At 38.5% G+C, this 19,377-nt stretch overlaps 1 pseudogene across 1 annotated transcript; it reads right to left on the bottom strand.

The window, feature by feature from the left end:
* Window positions 1-14,696: 14,696 nt before the first annotated feature.
* LOC102129479 (interferon-induced transmembrane protein 1 pseudogene) lies at window positions 14,697-15,362 on the bottom strand (annotated as a pseudogene). Its single transcript, XR_012427929.1, has one exon. The product of XR_012427929.1 is annotated as an interferon-induced transmembrane protein 1 pseudogene (transcript).
* Window positions 15,363-19,377: the final 4,015 nt, after the last annotated feature.

Below are 19,377 nucleotides of genomic sequence, written 5' to 3'. Positions count from 1 at the left end.
CAGACCTGGAACTTACTAACTCTGTGATGCTGAGGAAATTACTTAACCTTTTGGTCCTCAATTTCCTCATCTGGAAAATGGGAATAATCATTTCTACCTCACAGGTTTAATAGTAGAGATAAAAAGAAAAAAAGAGTCTATGCTAAAATATTACAATAATGCCTAGCTAAGCAAACAGTAAACGGTTACTTTTTTTTAACTCAAGAAAGAAGCAGTTTAAGAAAGGACAATAAAAGAAAAAAAGGGTTGGGGGCAGTGGCTCACGCCTATAATCCCAGCACTTTGGGAGGCGGAGGTGGGCGGATGAACTGTCAGGATTTGGAGACCAGCTTGGCGAACATGGTGAAACCTTGTCTCTACTACTAATAAAAAATTGGCCGGGTGTGGTGGCATGTGCCTGAAATCCCAGCTACTTGGGAAGCTGAGGCAGGAGAATTGCTGGAACCTGGGAGGCAGAGATCACACCACTGCACTCCAGCCTGGGTGACAGAGTGAGAGTCTGTCTAAAAAAAAAAAAGATAGAAAAAAAAGGTATGTTAATGGTCTAGATGAATATATTAACAGCGTTAAGAATTAAGCAGTATTGCCAAAAGGAAAGCAGGCTGCGTAAAAGAGAGTGAGTGAAATGAGTAAATCAATGTTATTTTTATTTAGTTGTGCTTGATTTCACCTGTTTATTACCAAGTGAAATGGCGCAGATAGCAGAGCCTTCATCTGCAAAAATAAAATAAAATAGTGAAAGGTGAGAAGATGAAGAAAACAGATGTGGCAGTGTAAGATTCTTTACACTTTGCAAAAGGAGTGACTCTCACTGGCACGTTAGCTTGGGTTTGTTAGAGAAGGAAAGGCGAGAAGATCGGATGAGTTGTGCAATAACTGGCTGTTGGACTGAAGCAGAAGCAGTTGAATGCAGCTTTCCTGTTACGTGAGTTCCTGGCACGTCATGATCTCTGCATCTCCCTGGGTGCAAAGGTAGAATTCTTCCTGTGAAAAGCCAGAATAAACTTTTCTTTGGTCTCTCTAATTAGGACTGAGAATGAAATAAATTATCAGAATATTAAAGCAGACTCCTCTGGAACTCCCATTAGATGTCCTGTGAACCTTTAATTCCTCTTGTACTTCGGAGCCTGGATTTGAGCAAAGAAGACACATGTCTATGCATGAAATCAAGTTTTTGTACATCTAGAAGTATCTACTTGGTAACATGGATTGGTTCCACTAAAATAGATGGAACCGCTGTCCTAGCATCCTTTTTCTGTTTGTAATTACAGGCATCCAGTTTCCCCTAGGGAATGAATTCTCATTTTTTTGACCATTTTATTATGATACATTTTTTGGACATCTAATAACACTTTTGTCACATAATATTAATGACAAATTGTGCTCACCTTGAATATCACCAAAAAAACAGACAACATGGGTGGTTGTTGTTGTTTTTTTATGATAGTGGTGATAAATTTTCACTACTTTTAAAAATTTATTCATTTATTTATCTTTGAGTTCATCTCAGTCTTGGAATCAAGTAAATCTGGTTTATTGAGAAATTCTACATAATGTCATTTTGACAGAGTGGCAATGGATTTTCACATTACTTCTAAAACTTATTCTCAATGGTTTTATATCAGAATATAATCTCTAGTGTGACTAGAATTTAATACAGAAAGCAACACAAACAACTGTCCCCATTTTTTTTTTCTCATACCCACGTGTAATCATAGCTCACCTTCCGCTATGCCAGGAAATGTCTCTGGATGCCTTCCAACACAGCGATTTATGATTTGATTGATTTATGATCCAATTGACTTATCAATCAAAGTTGCCACGTAAGGCTAAACATAATATGCCACCCAGTCCTAGGCTGAAAGCTTTCTACATGGTCCCAAGCTTGAGTAATTCTTCAGTTGGGCTGAGATGGCTGAAAATGTCTGATATAGGGCTTCTCTTTTATAAAGTATAAAGGAGTTTGTTCATAAATGGTTAGTTTCCCGTTAAGAGTACGGATTCTACACTCCCAAAGTAAATGGCTACTCTAAACACAATTCATTTTATTTATTTATATTTATTCTAACTAAAAAGCCTCTTTCATAACTTCTTTCAGCAAACCTTTATTGACATCCTTAAAAGTGGCAAGCACTATTCCAGGCACAGTAATAATCACAGGCAAAAATCTCTTCCCTCATGGCAATTGCATTTTAGTTAAATTGTGGGGACACAGTCAATAAACAAATAAATGGAGTAAATTCATATAATGGCAGATGGAGATACTGCTATGAAGACAAATAAAACAGAGAAAGAGACTAGGGAAGGGTTGTAATTTTAAACAGTGTGTCCTAGAAAGTGTGAATTTAGCAGACACATTTGAGCAAAGACTTGAAAGGTGATGAGAAGCAAGCCTTGAAAGGCCTGGGGCATTGTCTTTTAAGCAGAGGTCACAGCAGATTCCTCCCACGTGTCTGATACTGTGTTCTGTGAAGGAGGAACAGTGACAACACCCACCAGTGTGTCCAGAGGGCAGGAGCCAAGGGCAGAGTGGGCGGAGATAAATGCAGAGAACGAGCAAATGAGAGGGAAAGAAAGACAACAGGGAAAGACTGGAGGGAGAGGAGGTTTGAAAAAGATCAGAGACCGATCTGCTTGGAGCCTGTTAGGATGGGGCTATGAATTAGCCATATCCAAGTGGAATGGTAAGAAGACTGCAGGAGTTCAGGGCAGAATGCAGGGAGCAACGCCCCCAGAGGGAGAGCTGAAATTAGCATCATGCTCGAGCCTGAGCCAGGCAGAAGTGACCCAGATGGGATTTAAAGCTCCTTCCTTCTAGACTCAGGAGACTGAGGCAGGAGGATCACATGAGCCCAGGAGTTCAAGGCTGCAGTGTGATATGATTCTGCTTGTGGATAGCCACTACACTCCAGCCCGGGCAACGCAGTGAGACATTGTCTCTATCATATAAATAAATAAAATAATAAACACATAAATAAGTAAAGATCTTCCTTCTGCAGGAAGGAATAAATGATCGGAGGAGGCAGAGAGAGCCTGGTGTTAGAAGACCTAAAGTCACCATAATAAAATACCATCTCTAAAATACAAATAAATAAAATAATAAAAAAAGAATAAATAAAAATCTTTTTTCTGCAGAAAAAAAATTATTTAATGGGAGAAGGCAGAGAGCGCCTGGTGTTGAAAGACCTAAAGTCGCTCCAAGGAAATAATGGGTGGGAGGTGTTTAAAGTTCCAGGTAAGGGGGAATCTACATTTAAAAAAACCTTATTTGAATAGATGTAGAGCCCAATCCCAATCCTAAAGCGGGGAAAGGAAGTACGTTTGTTATAGCTATAGCCTCTATTCTTCTCATTCTATTGCTGTGGTTTAAAAAACAAGAACAACAAACAAACAAAACATAAACACCTGATTCTTCAAAAGACTCGAGAGTAACATTTGATACATATCTGTTATCATCTGGGAATACTAGTGAGGTAGAATGTTCACAGGACAGGACATGAAGCCCTTCCAAAGCATCCCGTGAGAGCTCCAGTACAGACAGGGCTAAAGACATGTAAATTAGCAGCTGGAGTGACCACATATAGAGCATTCATCAGAGTGAGGCATGAGGGGAGAGTGGCAGAAATAACCTACTCTCCGGATTTAAGGGCAGAAATCTGGATTCCCTGATGATGCCCCACATGTCAACAGTAAGATACTTAGACACAGAAAAGGTAGAGTGCTTCTCTTGCTATTACAACAAATATGAGAGTTAACTTCAACTAAATTGCTTTCCTTTGTTTTAAAGAGCAATATACAGAAATTCTTTCAAGAGTCCAATTCATCCTCAAGCCCACTAGTATAAATTTCATAATGTATCAGGATCAAAATAATTTTTCAGTCTTCTCAGTGATTGACCCAAAATTTACAATAATCAGGAATACATCCTATAGCAATGAAGTCTGTATTTATACTTTGTTTCATGAAAATGAAGCCTCTTTCTTTTTGGTCAGGATGCATCATTCTGATCATCCTTGGGTGAGAATTTGGGAGGGAGCAAAATGATCCATGGCATGGAACCTTATTATGAGAATGACCACATAGAAGAGTAGTTCTTAACCTCCTGGGAATCAAAGACTCTGTTGAGAATATGCTAATCAGATGCATGGACATCTGATTAAAGACACAGAAAATAAAATACTTAGCACCTATGAAGAGATAGAAGTTTGCATTTTCAGGAGATTCATAGCTATTTTTCCTGATGTCTCATTAAATCAAAGATCCTAAAGTCATCCCGCTAGGGGAGAGTAAATTAAAATAAAATCAAGACCCAAGCCTCTCACCTTTCATGATCTCCACTGCTTCATGCTGTCTTTTTTGTAGGTGCAGGGGAATTAAAGTGTCATCATTTATAAACCTACAATAAAATGCAGAGCCCTCACTACATTTAGTCTTCCAAACCTGAAAAGCTACCTAGATTTTCCGCAAAGGAATGATTCTCTGCACATCGTCTTTTTAAAAAACTGTTTAGTAATGATGCTTAATGTAAAGCAGCTGTCGCCTCTCACAAAGAAGGCTCCACAGTGTTGCTGGATGAGTCATGAGTCATACATGAATATGGAATTAGCAGAATGATCATTTGCTCAATTGTCAAGGCCTGTCTCTGTAGAATGAATGCCTATTGTGAAAGTGCAAAGTTTCTGTGAAAATACCAAAAGGAGGGGAGGTGCTTTTATATGGGCTGGGAATATTGGACACATCCTTGCTCAGGTAGAATAGCGTATACCCCATCCTATAAGGAATGCAAAAGAGAACTGTTTTTGTTGTTGTTGTTGTTGTTGTTTTTAGTTATCAGTAAAGTACAGTTAGTTCTTCTCTGTAACCCCTGGGAAGTGTACTTTGAAACCAGAGGCACCCATTTCAGTATAGAGGAACCTTTTAGAACCTTCTACCTTCTACCAGTCTCTCCTCAGGAATTAGTTAAATTGGGGTTAGGGACAGACAGCTGAGAACTTAATTGACATAGACATATATAAAATTAAATATGAGAAGTAGCCCCTCAGATATGTGGATTAAAAGTAAATTAGCTTTCTAAGTTCAAATGACTTGCTTTAAGTCTGCCATAATCTGAACATTTGTGTCCCCTCAAAATTCCTAAGTTAAACTCCTAATACCCAAGATGATGGTGTTAGGGGGTGGGGCCTTTTGGGTGGCGATTAGGCCATAAGAGTTGAGCTCTCAGGAATGAAATTAGTATCCTTACGAAGGAGAGCCTAGAAAGTCCCCTCATCCCTTCCACTCTCTTGAGGACACAGTGAGAAGGCTCCCTCTATGAACCAAAAGTAAGCCCTCATCAGACACCACGTCTGCCAGTGCCTTGATCTTGGACTTCCCAGCCTCCATAGCTGTGAGAAATAATTGTCTGTTGTTTATTACTATCAAGTTTATGGTACTTTTTTTAATAGTAGCTTGGAAAGACTAAGACAAGGCCTACATGAGAGACCTTAGTGGGAACTGAGTGAGGTAAGTCATCCTTCACAGAAGAGTGAAAGATACAGAAAATGCCCCAACTCTAATGGAAAGAGGGGAGTACCTCAAAGCTTCAAATATCTAGAAATATGTATGTGCTTATATCATTAGAAATCATATTCTTTGAGGCTTAGAAAAGAGAATGTTCATTAATATAAACCTTCTGAAAGTTGTCAGAATGTACATTTATGCTTTTTCTGAGGAACGTTATCAAACAGCAGGAGAGTAACCTCGGCATTTTAAAAAATGTTATTCCTGATAAACATATTTTTCCTAGAGAAGCATGTCTCTTAAATGGTAAACATTAAGATAGTGGGAGAATAAATTGTTTCCAAATTACACAGTTATGTTCAAAGCTTGGGGAGGTTATATATTTTTATTTTTATTTTTTTGCTTTATTTTTTTCAGACGGAGTCTCACTCTGTTGCCCAGGCTGGAGTGCAGTGGCGCGATCTCGGCTCACTGCAAGCTCCGCCTCCCGGATTCATGCCATTCTCCTGCCTCAGCCTCCCGAGTAGCTGGGACTACAGGCGCCCACCACCATGCCCGGCTAATTTTTTATATTTTTGGTAGAGACGGGGTTTCACCGTGTTAGCCAGGATGGTCTCGATCTCCTGACTTCGTGATCCGCCTGCTTCGGCCTCTCAAAGTGCTGGGATTATAGGCGTGAGCCACCGCGCCCAGCCTATTTTTATTTTTTAAGTCAGTGTGGAAGGCAATTTCATAGGCATACTTCAAATTACTCTATAGTTTTACACTGTTGAGATGAAGACCACATGCTAATGAGAACTTAACAAATGCAGTGTAATAACAGCAATGCGCTCATGAACATATGTGATTTTAATCCCTTCTTAAATATTAAAGTGTACAATCTGTAGATAATGGTTAAGATTCTAGATTTAGGTTTGGATTTAGACAGTTGAGATTTTAGAGGGTTACACTCTGCTTTCCAGTTTGTGCTATTCTAAGCTGTTTAGTTTATCATTTCTATGACATTCCAAGTCAAACGAGGACAGCTTGATTTTGCTGATAGCTGATGAAACTGTAAAATGCTGCATAATTAGATAGAAGGGAAGTATCTATTTAAGAAGGAAAATAAACATCCAGGAAGTTATTCTACGAGGGGGGAAAAGTGATGTGAAAAATATTTTTGCCCTGTTACCAGACTTTTCCAAGAATTTAGATTTAGCTTTTGTTTACAGCATTGTTTGCCATTCCTGGATGTCTTTATATAATTGACTTAAATAATTGACATTTGAGTGGTACTTTCTGGGCATGAAAGTGCTTCACACATACTGACTCCCTTAGTACTCCAAAATAATTGTAAGAAAAATATTGCCATTACTCAGTTTAATAATAAAGACCACTTGAGCTGCCTCAAGTTAGATTATTTTCCCAAAGTTATACAGGGTAAGTGACAAAACTGGGAATATTTTGTCTTTTCCCCACTATCATGCTGCCTTTAGCTTGAGAATCTCTAAGCCTGAAAATGAGGAGTCAGTCATCTTGATTTGTCTAAAATCTCCTGACGTGTATCTCTGCTGCAGTCTCCTCACACAAACTCCATCCCTCCTACGTACTGGTGATTCATAAAGCAGAAGCAATCAAGTCACTACCTACTCAGGAGGCTGCTAGCATCTTAGCCCAGGAATCAAGGCTTTTAAAATACAGCCAAACCACATCTTCAGTAATCGTTACAACAGTTATAGCAATTGCTTACACAATGTTCCTATTTATTATGTGCAAGACACCATTCCAATAATTTTGCATATATTATCTCATTTAATCCTAACAACAACGACAACAAAAACTCATGAGGAAGGTACTATTAGGACATCAGTTTTCCAGCAGAGGAAATATGGAAATTTGGAAAATGAAGCCACTTGTTCAGGATATCCTGTCTTCCCTTTCACTGGGTTCATGATACACTGCCTTTTCTTTCCATTAACAAGGTGAGAAATCGAAGGGTTGGGGGTTGGGGGTGTACCGCACCTGGATATGAAGCGCCATCTGTACTTGGGAGGGGAAACTGAGGACTGTAGGTGTGATGCATTACGGAATTTGGAATGTTTCATAAATTTGTTTTACAGTGAAAGAGAAAGCTTAGAGAATGACAAGTTATGCAAGAAAATGCTATTCTCAAAGACCAAGAAAGAGGCACAGTGGGTGCAAGATAATCCCATTGATAATAAATTGGGATACCACACAAATTAACATGTATGATCACATCCAACTAAATGCTGATTATACAGAAGATTTCTGAAATATACTAAAGATGTAAACGTTGGGGGGCAATTAAGTAAACACAAAAGAAAAGAGAGGAAATGGAAATGGAAATTGGAATGTTGTTCAAGCAAATTTACATAATTAAACCAACTATACACTAATTATATGAAACACTTCTGAAATATACTGGATGTTTAAAAGGAAAAAATAAATAGCAAACAGGTGAAACAAGAAGAAATAGAAATATCAAACTGCATTGATATAAAAGGAAGAGATTTGTCACTGAAACCAAAACTGCTGTTTTGTTCTGAATGATGGAATGCAATGTTTATGACTAGAGGAATACCCTCTTTGTGCTGCTTTCAAAGCCGTATTTCGACTGGAGAACGGAAGAGAAAGACACTGAAAAGATGGCTGCCTCCGTAGTGGAGCAGTTTAATTGGCTTTTGTGCAAGATAGGACTAGGGAATCCCAGAGCTGATTTTGGAGATATGAGATAAAAAGAGATTTATCTGAATTGGAAAATAAGGGGAATTTGTTGTTCATTCTTTGTTATTTCTTAGTTCTAAGAAGGAGGGGGAAGATAAATATCGAAAATTATATTTACCATGTTTCTCTTTGGACTATATCAATGTCCTTGTTCATCTCTAAGTTCTCAGTAAAACACAACACAGATAAACCCTCACGTGTAAGTCTCTCAGTATGTGGGGTTCTGAATGTGTGATTCTGTGTGTACGTTTATGTGTGTGTGTTTGCATTTAGTGCTCCAGGTGATCATTGGTTAAATCCTGAAGTATCCAAACACCTTCCAAGCTTCTCAGGGTTTTCTCATTTCTCTTAGGCAAACAATATTTTTTTAAGTGTGACCATTAGCTATTATTTTCAACTATGTCACATGAACAGCTTTGTGCACTTTCTCAGAATATAACTTTCATATACTGTTGGAGATGAAATGTACAATATGTGCAAAATTCATTTGAGAAATCTCTGTCCAAATCTGTAACACTGATGCTACAGAAAAGCAGAAAATGTACTCGTTAAGTTGACTCAATAAAGTACTGTAAAATATTATTAACCTTACCAGGGCCGGTAATTTCTGCCTGAAAAGATTATACAGGAGACAGAATACCCTCTCCTTTTAATACACATTCCTAGTTTTGAGAAACGCCCCTTTGCAACCATGCATACTTCTCCACACTGGGTCTAAATCATTAATGATTCATCTAAATGATTAACACTCTCAAGAGATTGAAAAACATTACACACCAACAGTAAGTAGTAAAGGCCATGTTAACTTAGACACCTTGACACATAGATGTAGAAAATGCTTATAGTTTCAGTTCTATAATTTCAACCAAAAACAAATATAAGAACACAGCTACTCACTTGTTTAGATATGAAATAACTTTTCTCCTTCCTAATGGGCAAAAAAAATCTTAACTGATTTTAGCTAGAATAGAAAAATAAGCCATCAAGCTAATCAATAACAAAACAGACCCTATGTCCTCTCTCATCCAATGGATAAAATATCTCCATAGATTATTAATCCATTTATAGTGATCAACAAATATTCAGACAATAAAAGCTAATTCCTAATAATTGCTGCCACTAATGAGGAATAATAACTCATCAGCCTTTAACAAACCAAAAGCAAAAACAAAACACAAAAATATTGGAGAGAGGAAAGAAATTTTTGAAAAATAGAGTCAACAAAGTTCTACTGTCACGTTGGATCTATCATAAGGAGGTTTATTCTGTTCATGAACTGTACCACTTCTCTAGTGATGAAGTTTATTTGGTTCTGTCAGGTGAATCTGTCAAGCATTTGGGTGGAAGACCTCCGAAATTATATAAAGTTACAATATCTAAACATTGGGATACCAGTACACAAATGGAAAAACGGATCAATGAAAGATTAAATAGTCTCAAAGCTTCCATAGAGTATGTAGAATAATTTAATACAGGCTTATAGAGGCACCATACATCACTAGAAACAAATAAGGATTTTTCAATAAAAGACTCTGAGAGAATTAGTTATTTGGAAAGAAAATAAGATTAAGTCATAATCTTATACTAGCTAGCACAATAAAGTCCAAATATATCAAATGAAAAAAATCAATCACTTTCATAACTACCAGAAAAAAATAAGATGATCATATTTGCACTGTTTGGGGAAAGACTTTCTAACATTTTATTTTAAAACTCAGATACAGAGATTAGATTATATGGTACTGTTGATCTGTAGTCCGTTCTCACATCTGACCACTTTAAAGCTCTCTTTTTGCCTCATTTATTGTTTGAGCTGATGTTTATGTCTCTTATCCACTCTCTTTCTACTCCTCTCATAGAGGACCATTTTGCTATTTTTAAATGTTTGCTATTTTCTGTTTCTATGTGTTCATTATATACATCTGTTTTAAATTTTCATAAATATCATCATTTATATATCTTATTCTACATTTGTATTTTATGCTTTTAAAATCCCTCACGTTACTGTGTTTACAATTATAACTGCTTCAAACTGCTGCATAATTTCATGGTCAGCAGACATGGAGTGTGTTTTTTTGTTTGTTTGTTTGTTGTTGTTTTGTTTTGTTTTGTTTTTGGAGATGGAGTCTCACTGTGTCTCCCAGACTAGACATGGAGTGTTTTAATGTTTTGTTTTTGGTTTTGGTTTGTTCAAGGCCATTACATTATGAATCCTCGTTGGCTGTAGCAATGAATGGGGTTTTGGGTCTTTGGTCTGATTATTTCATGATCAGTATAAATGGATTGATGGTTTATAGATATCTTTTACTCCTTGGGTGAGAGATGACAGACAGTCTGTTTTGTTACTGATTTGTTTTATTCCTGTTAGTTTGTCCACGTCTTATTGGACAAAGCTAGTGCCATGGCCAGTGCAACATCAATATCTAAGGAAATAGTTTTCTCACTTAACTGAAAAAGTAAGACTGACACCAATAACCCAGTCTGCCATAGAAGCTATTTAAGGCAACATTAAAGTTGTCAGGAAAATTCTTGGTGTTTCAGTAACTTGTTCAACAGACACATCTAAAACAACTGGTAGGGGAAGAGTATGGAAAGTGATAGGGGCTGAAAGAGCAGAAGAAGAACAGGCTGGGAATGAAATTAGAGTTAAGATAGATGAATAGAGGTGTTTTCCCCAGGATAAGCACTCTAGCATTCAGAAGATGAAGAAATGCATTTTGAGCAGCGTACAGGAGCCAGTCAATTGAACTAATGGATATCATTCCCCCAATTTTTCCTATTGAAAAATGTAATAGATTGGAAAATATGAAAAGAATTCAAACCGTTAAAAGTAAATATCCTTTATTTCAAATTCTCTCCCTTCAAGCAAAGATGCTTAAGAGACTTTTTGCTGCCCCTTTAAGCATCCCACAGTCCTTTGAGAGTTAGGAGCACTGGAGCCTAAATGACTCCCCTAGCCTGAGGGAGCTCCATTGTGATAGCATTTGAGGAGCTGTATGCAAGTTATTCTAGCTTTATACCCTTACCTCTAGATCATGGTCCTATTAATAGACTTATGCTGAATAAAATATAAAACAGTTGAAATGAATGACTATGTCTTAATTAAAAATAAATTTTAAAAAAAGCACTCACCTCCACATTGTTCCTTAATTGGAAAAGGCAATTAGCCACATTTTAGAACATTTCTAATTTATTCAGAATTTCCATGATATTAACTTCTTCCTAGTATGAGCTTGGATCTGGTAAGATTCATTCATTTTCAAACCTGAGACTCATTCATCTACATACATAAATGAGAGTTAGTCATTTATAACACTATTTTCTATTCGTGCTTGCTCACATATTCTACATGCCAGTCGATCTGCTCCTCAATGGCAGCATATTTAATCAGTACATCAGCAATGCTACATTTCCGTTCACAGCAGAGCAAATGAGATTCCAATGCTATCTTCAAAAAAAAATTCTTGACTTAGAAAAACATCTAAAAACAGCTTTTCATATTAATTCCTTAAGCACATTCCTAAAAATAATTTTTATTTATTTTATTTTCTCCCATAGCAAGAAGGGCAGCACTCTAGTGTTGGCAAGGCACTATTGAGAAGCAACATAATTAAGTTGCCAAGCCATGTATCTGATGACAACTCAGTATGCCAAATAGAGGTGGAATCTGGCACTTAAAACAGCCTTCTGTTACTCTAGGTAGGTAGTCAGACATGAACAGGGCGGGATAGGTGCCCCCCCCACACACCAGGAATATCCAGCAACCATCACGTGATGGTCAATCAAATGTTAACTATCTCTCTAAAATAATAATTGATTACAGCCAGTGGCCCCAGGGGAAAGGCAGTCTCCCAATAAAGAGGAAAAACCTGAAACTGGTGATCAGCAGCCTCCTGACGAGATCTCAGGAGTTGGGTGACTGGGTTCAAGCATGCACACTAAGAGGCAAAACGGTGGAGTTTAACTGGTCTATGACCTTCCTCTAGAAACATTTGACTGGTAAGGGAAGAATGGCCCCAGTGAGCATTTGTACAACTCCAATACAACTGAAACACACTGCGCCTGAGGCCCCTCCCGAGTGCTAGCCGGCCACTGTATGTGTAGACAGGCCAAGGGAAGAAGCAGAGGAGAAGTGACGCAAGACCCCGGAAGCATGTCAACATATAAAACCCCAAGTCAAAGGTCAAACAGTGCACTTGCTCTCTCACGTTGCCCAGTGAGCCCTATTCCAAGGGCAGTTTACTAGCTTTCATTTCTGCTCCAAAACTTTTTGATAAATTTTGACTCCTGCTCTAAAACTTGCCTTGATCTCTCCTTTTGCTTTATGCCCCTCAGTCAAATTCTTTCTTCTGAGAAGGCTAGAATTGAGGTTGCTGCAAACCCATATGGATTCGCAGCTGGTAACAAACTTTGGTGCCACATGACTTGGATACGTTCCACTGCTAACACTTTCCCCTTTAGTCCTAAATCAAAAACTGAGATCATGATTGATCTCAATTGTCAAAATCCTTATTGGGTCAAGGGGTCAGGATTATAAAATATTTCCTGAATACAAATGAAGACTGAATTGGTAGAGATGTTTAGAGAACAGTCCCTTGCTTACTTGACATTGAAATCCCTGCTTACCAGTGCCCCAAACCAGGTATCTGGTCTTTAGATTCCATCTGGGTCCCATTACATGAAATGGGATTAACATCTAATCTGGTCACTCAGTAGTCCAGGCTAGAAATTCAAGAAAGATGGAATTTGGCTTTCCTTGTAGCTTTCTCTGTTTCCAGAAACAGTCACAGCTGAAACTGCTATGGACTGCAGAGGGGATTTTCATTTCAATGCTAATATTTTATCACAGCAATATTCACTCCAGAATTAACAATTACAATAATTATTTGTGTTTTCTTCCTTATTTCCTTCCAAGTAGCTCAGTCACATTCATCCTGACCCCCACAGGGAGAGGTGTGCTAGCAGCGGGAGGCAAGGATGGTCAAGCTTTACATCTGCCACATGGAAGACATAAGTAAGCTTACCTTAAAGGCTCATGGGATCAAGGATCTAGTCACCAGATGCTGTGGTCAAACTGATCACACAGCCTTTTATTAGATTTCTCTCCTTCCCTGCTTCACTCCTCCGTCCCTCACTTTTGCTCCCTGGGATGGTGTTTCAGAAACAACCACTTGCACATATTTCTTTTTTTCTCTCAAGCTCTGCTTTTGGCAGAACCCAACCCAAGAAGTCTGAACCCTCATGTTTCCATCTCTCTCTTGCTCTGTCTGATTACCTTTCTCTCTATCCACCCACCCTTGTTAAGGACTTATAATTTAGACCAAAATGACTGGATTGAGAGAAAGAATACATCAATGAATAATTAGCAAGATGTATTAGTCTGTTCTTACGCTGCTGATAAAGACATACCTGGGACTGGGCAATTTGCAAAGAAAAAGAGGTTCCACCAGGCCTCATGATCATGGTGGAATGCAAAAGGCACATCTTACATGGTGGCAGGCAAGAGAGAAGTGAGAACAAAGTGAAAAGGGTTTCCCTTTATACAACCATCAAATCTCATGAAACTTATTCATTACCATGAGAACAGTATAGCGGCAACTGCCACCATGGTTCAATTATCTCCCACCAGGTTCCTCCCACAACATGGGGGAGTTATGGGAGTTAAATTCAAGATGAGATCTGGATGGGGACACAGTCAAACCATTCACCAGGCATGCTAATCAATGCTGAAACTCAAGCACTTTCCAATTTTTTGGTATATCGTTCTAGAGTTTTTCTTTGGACATTTAAATATTTACATATGTACATGTATTTTTACAAAAATGAGATACCATTATACATAGCCACACACACATACATACATGTCAAGACTCTTATTTTTCAGTTAAACTTAACGTAGCATTTACTGATTTCAATAATTCTAGATATAGCACCCATTTTTGTAACTGCAACATGTTAACATTGCAAAATTTGGATGGTTGACTCAGATTTAAATATAATCCCTTATTAATAAACATTTAGTTTATTTCCAGTTTTTTACTGTGATAAGACAATATGTCAGAAGCATCACTTTACATGCATCCCTCCCACAAATTATTTTCTTAATGTAAATTTCAGCTTGAACAGTATTCAGTTTTTACAGAAAATTTTTACCAATTGACATTCCTACCAATAGCAGGTTATGAGGTACGCTTCATCACACTCCCACAAGCAATTAATGCTATTATTAATTTTTGGGGGTATTCTGACAACAAGTACACAAACACATTTTATAAATAGAGATAATATATTCACAAATATATCATTTAATCTGTATGTATTTGACTATTGATGCAGCATATGTTAGCCTGTTTGGGTTTCGAGCTTTGGTATGCTTCCTTTTGTCAATTGCCTGTTCGTTTCCTTCCTCTAAGAGTTCACAATGAGTTCTTATAGTAGTCATTCATTTCTTTCTTTTTTCTTTTTTTTTTTTCCACAAGCACATCCACTTTATTGAATATCATTGTGGACAGGTGTGTGGGGATAAAATGCTGTATCTAGGGGCAGGACCAAGGGGGCAGGATCAATAGCCCCAGTGTGAGGGCCAGCATTGCAAAGTGGAGTACAAGGGTCGCAGGCTATGGGCAGCTACTAGTAACCCTGTTTTTCCTGTATGATCTGTAACATAATATGGTAGATCATCACAGAACCAAACACCAGTAACAGGATGAATCCAAAGGTCATGATGATGCCCACAATCAGGGCCGAGATGTACAGGCATTTGGCCGTGGAGGCATAGGCCTGGGCCCCAGTCATGTTGCCAACCATCTTCCTGTCCCTAGACTTCACGGAGTAGGCGAATGCTATGAAGCCCAAGCAGCACCAGTTCAAGAAGATGGTGTTGAACAGGGACCAGACGACATGGTTGGGCACGGAGGTCTTGCTGTGGATGTTGATAACGGTGGACCTTGGGAGGATGGTGCTATGGGGTGCCCCCAGCACAGTCACCTCGTGATCCTCCTTGTGCATTTTCTGTCTTTGGGGAAGGAAGTGTTGAGTGAAGGTTTGAGAAGTGTGGTTTTCAGCGTGGAGGGAAGGGCAGCTGCAGTGTCTGGATGCTGGGATGGTGCTCAGTGAGCCCTGCTTTCCCCTGTTGTTTCCAGTAGTCATTCATTTCAATGGCAAATAGTACTGAGGGAGGTTCTACAAGAGTCTTCAGAAGCTGCAGATACAGTGGTAAGCATGAAACATGGCTCTGCCCGCTGGAGCATAGAGTTTAGCAAAAAAGATGGTCACTAACAATTACAGCTACAATCAAGGTTGGAAAATAATTCTCTGGCACAGAAAATGTACTGCAAGAGAGGTCAGAGAATCGGGCCATCAGGGAAGACCACCTGAGGAAGTAAGACAAGTTGAGATCGAAGAGTAAGTGAAAGTCAATCAGGTGAAGAAGGACACAAGAATATTTCATGGAGATGAAAAAGATATAAAAACACAGGGAAGGCCGGGAGCGGTGACTCACATCTGTAATCCCAGCACTTTGGGAGGCTGAGATGGGTGGATCACGAGGTCAGGAGATCCAGACCATCCTGACTAACACGGTGAAACCCCGTCTCTACTAAAACTTCAAAATATTAGCCAGGCACGGTGGCGGGCGCCTGTAATCCCAGCTACTCGGGAGGTGGAGGCAGGAGAATGGCGGGAACCCGGGAGGTGGAGCTTGCAGTGAGCCGAGATCACGCCACTGCACTCCAGCCTGGGCTACAGAGTGAGACTCCATCTAGAAAAAAAAAAAACAAAACAAAAGCCACAGGGAAAAAGTGTATTATGTTTTAATATATTAACCCTTTGTCAACCATATATATGCATATATATTCGATATATAAAACACTTTTTAGATTATTGTTTGGTTTGAACCATTTTGCCAAATGTGAGTATCAAAATTTTATTGTCAAATATGTAAATCTTTTCCCTTAAGATTTTAGGTTTGGGTGTATGCCTAGATCAGGTTATGTTCACATTCACTTATATTTTCTTCTAGTATTTTTTCTTCTTCTTTTTTCTCTTAACTCTCAGACCATCACACAGAAATTCCTGTGCTTTTCTCATTTTATTGTTTGTCTTTCATATTTTTACAGTCTGGAATGTATCTGGTTGTAGAGTATAAAATGGGTATCATTTTATTTCAGAGAATTTAAATTCTTTTTTTCTCAAAAGCTTACATTATCTAGTAGGTTCCTCTACTTTGCCATAGAACTTTCTTAAAGCAAATATATATCCCCCACCACACACTGGTTCAAATCTTCACAGAAATAACAGAGCTCCCAAACATTACCAACATCTCCTGCTCTCTGGCCCAACACATCCTTTCTCCAGGGTTCTTTTTGACCTTCACTCCTGATTTTCACCTCAATTTTTCTTTTAAAAATTCTTACATATTACTCTGTCCATGATGCTACCCCCAAATTAAGTCAATTTGTTTTGTATTCTTTATTAACCCACCAATCAAAAAAGAGACATTACTATCCATTAATATGAAAATGAAATATAAATAAGAAATACATTTTACTTCTTTGGAAGTATGTCATTCAATGAAAGTTTTCATTACTTTTTTTTAATATATTTTTTTCTAAAATAACTAAGAGTAAAGGAATTCACTCTAAAAGTAACTGGTACTTAGATTGCATGACATTGGCACAATAAAAGGCAATAAAATAATTTAGACAGTGCTCTTCACCAAAATAAGCCAATTTGTATAGCCAAATTCTCGCAAAGAGGATTAACCTGTCCCTGAAGCAGCAGTACTTACTGGATGTTGAGAAACACAAAATACCTGTGCTTGTAGCAGCGTGAAACCTGGCCTATGGTCCCAAAATATTACCAGAAATATAAAATCAATAATATACACATCATTAAATACATTCCATATTTTAGAGGCTACTCATTAAAGCTGCTTAGAACCTTCTGAATTACTAATTAAAATACATAACTAAAAGTATTATTTTCTTACTACAGCAATAAAAATGCAGGCATTTTTTTTTCTCACTGAATATTCTTTTGTGATTTTAAAGACATGACACGTGAACTCTGAAATTGCCAGAGAGATAGCACTGGCTCTTGTATTTAAAACTCCTTTTATTTAAAACCTATGTTCAACCTTTTCCTGAATGATTATTGCCTATGGTCAGTAACAAGATGGTGGTCTAGAGTCTAAGCTCATTAACACTTTGCCTGATTTGGCAAACATTATTCCTTTCTTAGTAAGGTCTACATCCTGATTGAGTTAGTGATATTGCTGGGGTGAGAGTAGCAGGATTACTGTTAGGAAAGAAAAAAAATGATACATTTTTCACACTCATTTGAAGGTCAGTTGTTCACACTGACCCAGTGAGTTCTCCGTCTTGCAGCAACGATCAGCAAACAGCAGCAACAATAAAAGTCTACCTCTAAGCCTGGGAGAGGATCAAGGAAGGCAAAGACAGTGTCAGCACTAGCATGCTGGTGAAGATAAGGAGGAGTGGCAAATGCCATGGCCAAGTGGGTCAGTCCAGGAAAAGAACAACAAGTTGATCAAAATGCAGAGCCAGTAACTGTCTAGTCTCTTCATAGAGTGTAGTGTGTTCCTGTCCATGCTCTACTTTGGCCTGAACTTCTTGCTTTCTGGTATGGACATTTGGGAAGGGAAGGACTTGGAACCCGGAAGACAAGAGCTTGTTGACACAGAGCTGGACTCCTGTAGAGGACAACATTCTGCTTCCTAAGAACAAGGTGTTGTGGTGGGTGTGTAAGAACAATGTCTCCCTAAAAGATTATCTCCCTGTTATCATTGATCTTTATCTTCCTGAAGAATACATGCTTTCCATTTTAAGTTAAGACACGGGATTTGCCAAGATTGTAAACCACACTGAGAGTCAATTTTGGAGTTTGTCAAATCATGTATGCACATCTGATCTAGTATTAATATCCAGTAGTCAACTTTTTATTCTATTGTCTAGCAGCTGTGTCAAGAGGGGAATGAGAAAAATCTAGAGAGTAATTAGCTTATAGAGGGAAGGAATAAGGAGCCATTTTCTATTGTTGAGATATTAAAAGTACATACAGCGAGGTTATCTTGGAAGACAGTAACACTCCAAATTATTAAAATTTGGTGCTTATCTCCTAACGATATGCATTATATTCTTAATTCTGAATTTCTGATCAATCCAGTACAAGCCAGTTCACAGCATGTCTGTCCAGTGGCCTATGTCCAAACCTTGTTGTCTAGTACAAACAACATGTAGTTGCTACCAGGTGGTAGCTTGTCCAACTACACAGTCCCTGATGTCAGTCTGGCTGTAGAAGGAAACACTTGACAGGAGACTGAACAAATGCCCTAATGTACGAGATGCTCTCCACCTGTCAAATTCTCAAGAACAACCTCAATGCTCACTCTCTGAATACACAGTGGAGATAACCATTTTCTACTAGAAACCATTTCAGAGCCACCAACAATATTATTGATATTTTCCTTGATGCTAAAAGGAAAAACAAAGAACTATCTGGATGCATTCAGAAGATACTACACTGCAAGAAGGAGCCTCTGACTTGAGTTGCAACAGCAAAAGACGCTTCCCCAACCATTCCCACACCAGCTCTCCAAGGGCAGCAGAACCATTTTTAGGAAATGGCAATTGACATTCAGAACTTTTCACAGCACAGAACACATAATGCTTATGATGACGGCTGTCATCAGGAAAGGATCGGAAACTCTGAACGACTGCCAAGATATTCTCAATAAAACTGGTAAACGTCCCATGGACATAATGGCAACAAGCAGGGTGGAGGTAGTTAGGGGATTCATCGCATTGTGTAAGGAATATCAGGATGACAAGGCCTTTACCTCCCCATGGTCACCACTGACAACTTTCCAGGGAGATCTTCTGAATGCCTGTGTCATTGAGCTCATTAATGAATTTGAAAGGAGGTTAATTTTAATCAAGAATGTAATTGGGAAGGGGAAAGTCAAGCCCTAATAACCCACCCACTTTCAGCAGAAGAATAAGCATGGAACCACAATGCTGACGGAGTGAGGGTGCTCAACCTAGCCCGGGCCACAGGCCAACCCGGCCTCTTACTCCTAATCAGGTGCTGGCAAGGATGCAATTTTGAACTTGTGCTAACAAATATTCCATGTTT

The sequence above is a fragment of the Macaca fascicularis genome, chromosome 1, assembly GCF_037993035.2.
Source record: "Macaca fascicularis isolate 582-1 chromosome 1, T2T-MFA8v1.1".
Classification (NCBI taxonomy): Eukaryota; Metazoa; Chordata; class Mammalia; order Primates; family Cercopithecidae; genus Macaca; species Macaca fascicularis.
The sequence above is the reverse complement of the archived record's forward strand: the minus strand, read 5'-3'. Positions and strand labels throughout refer to the sequence as shown.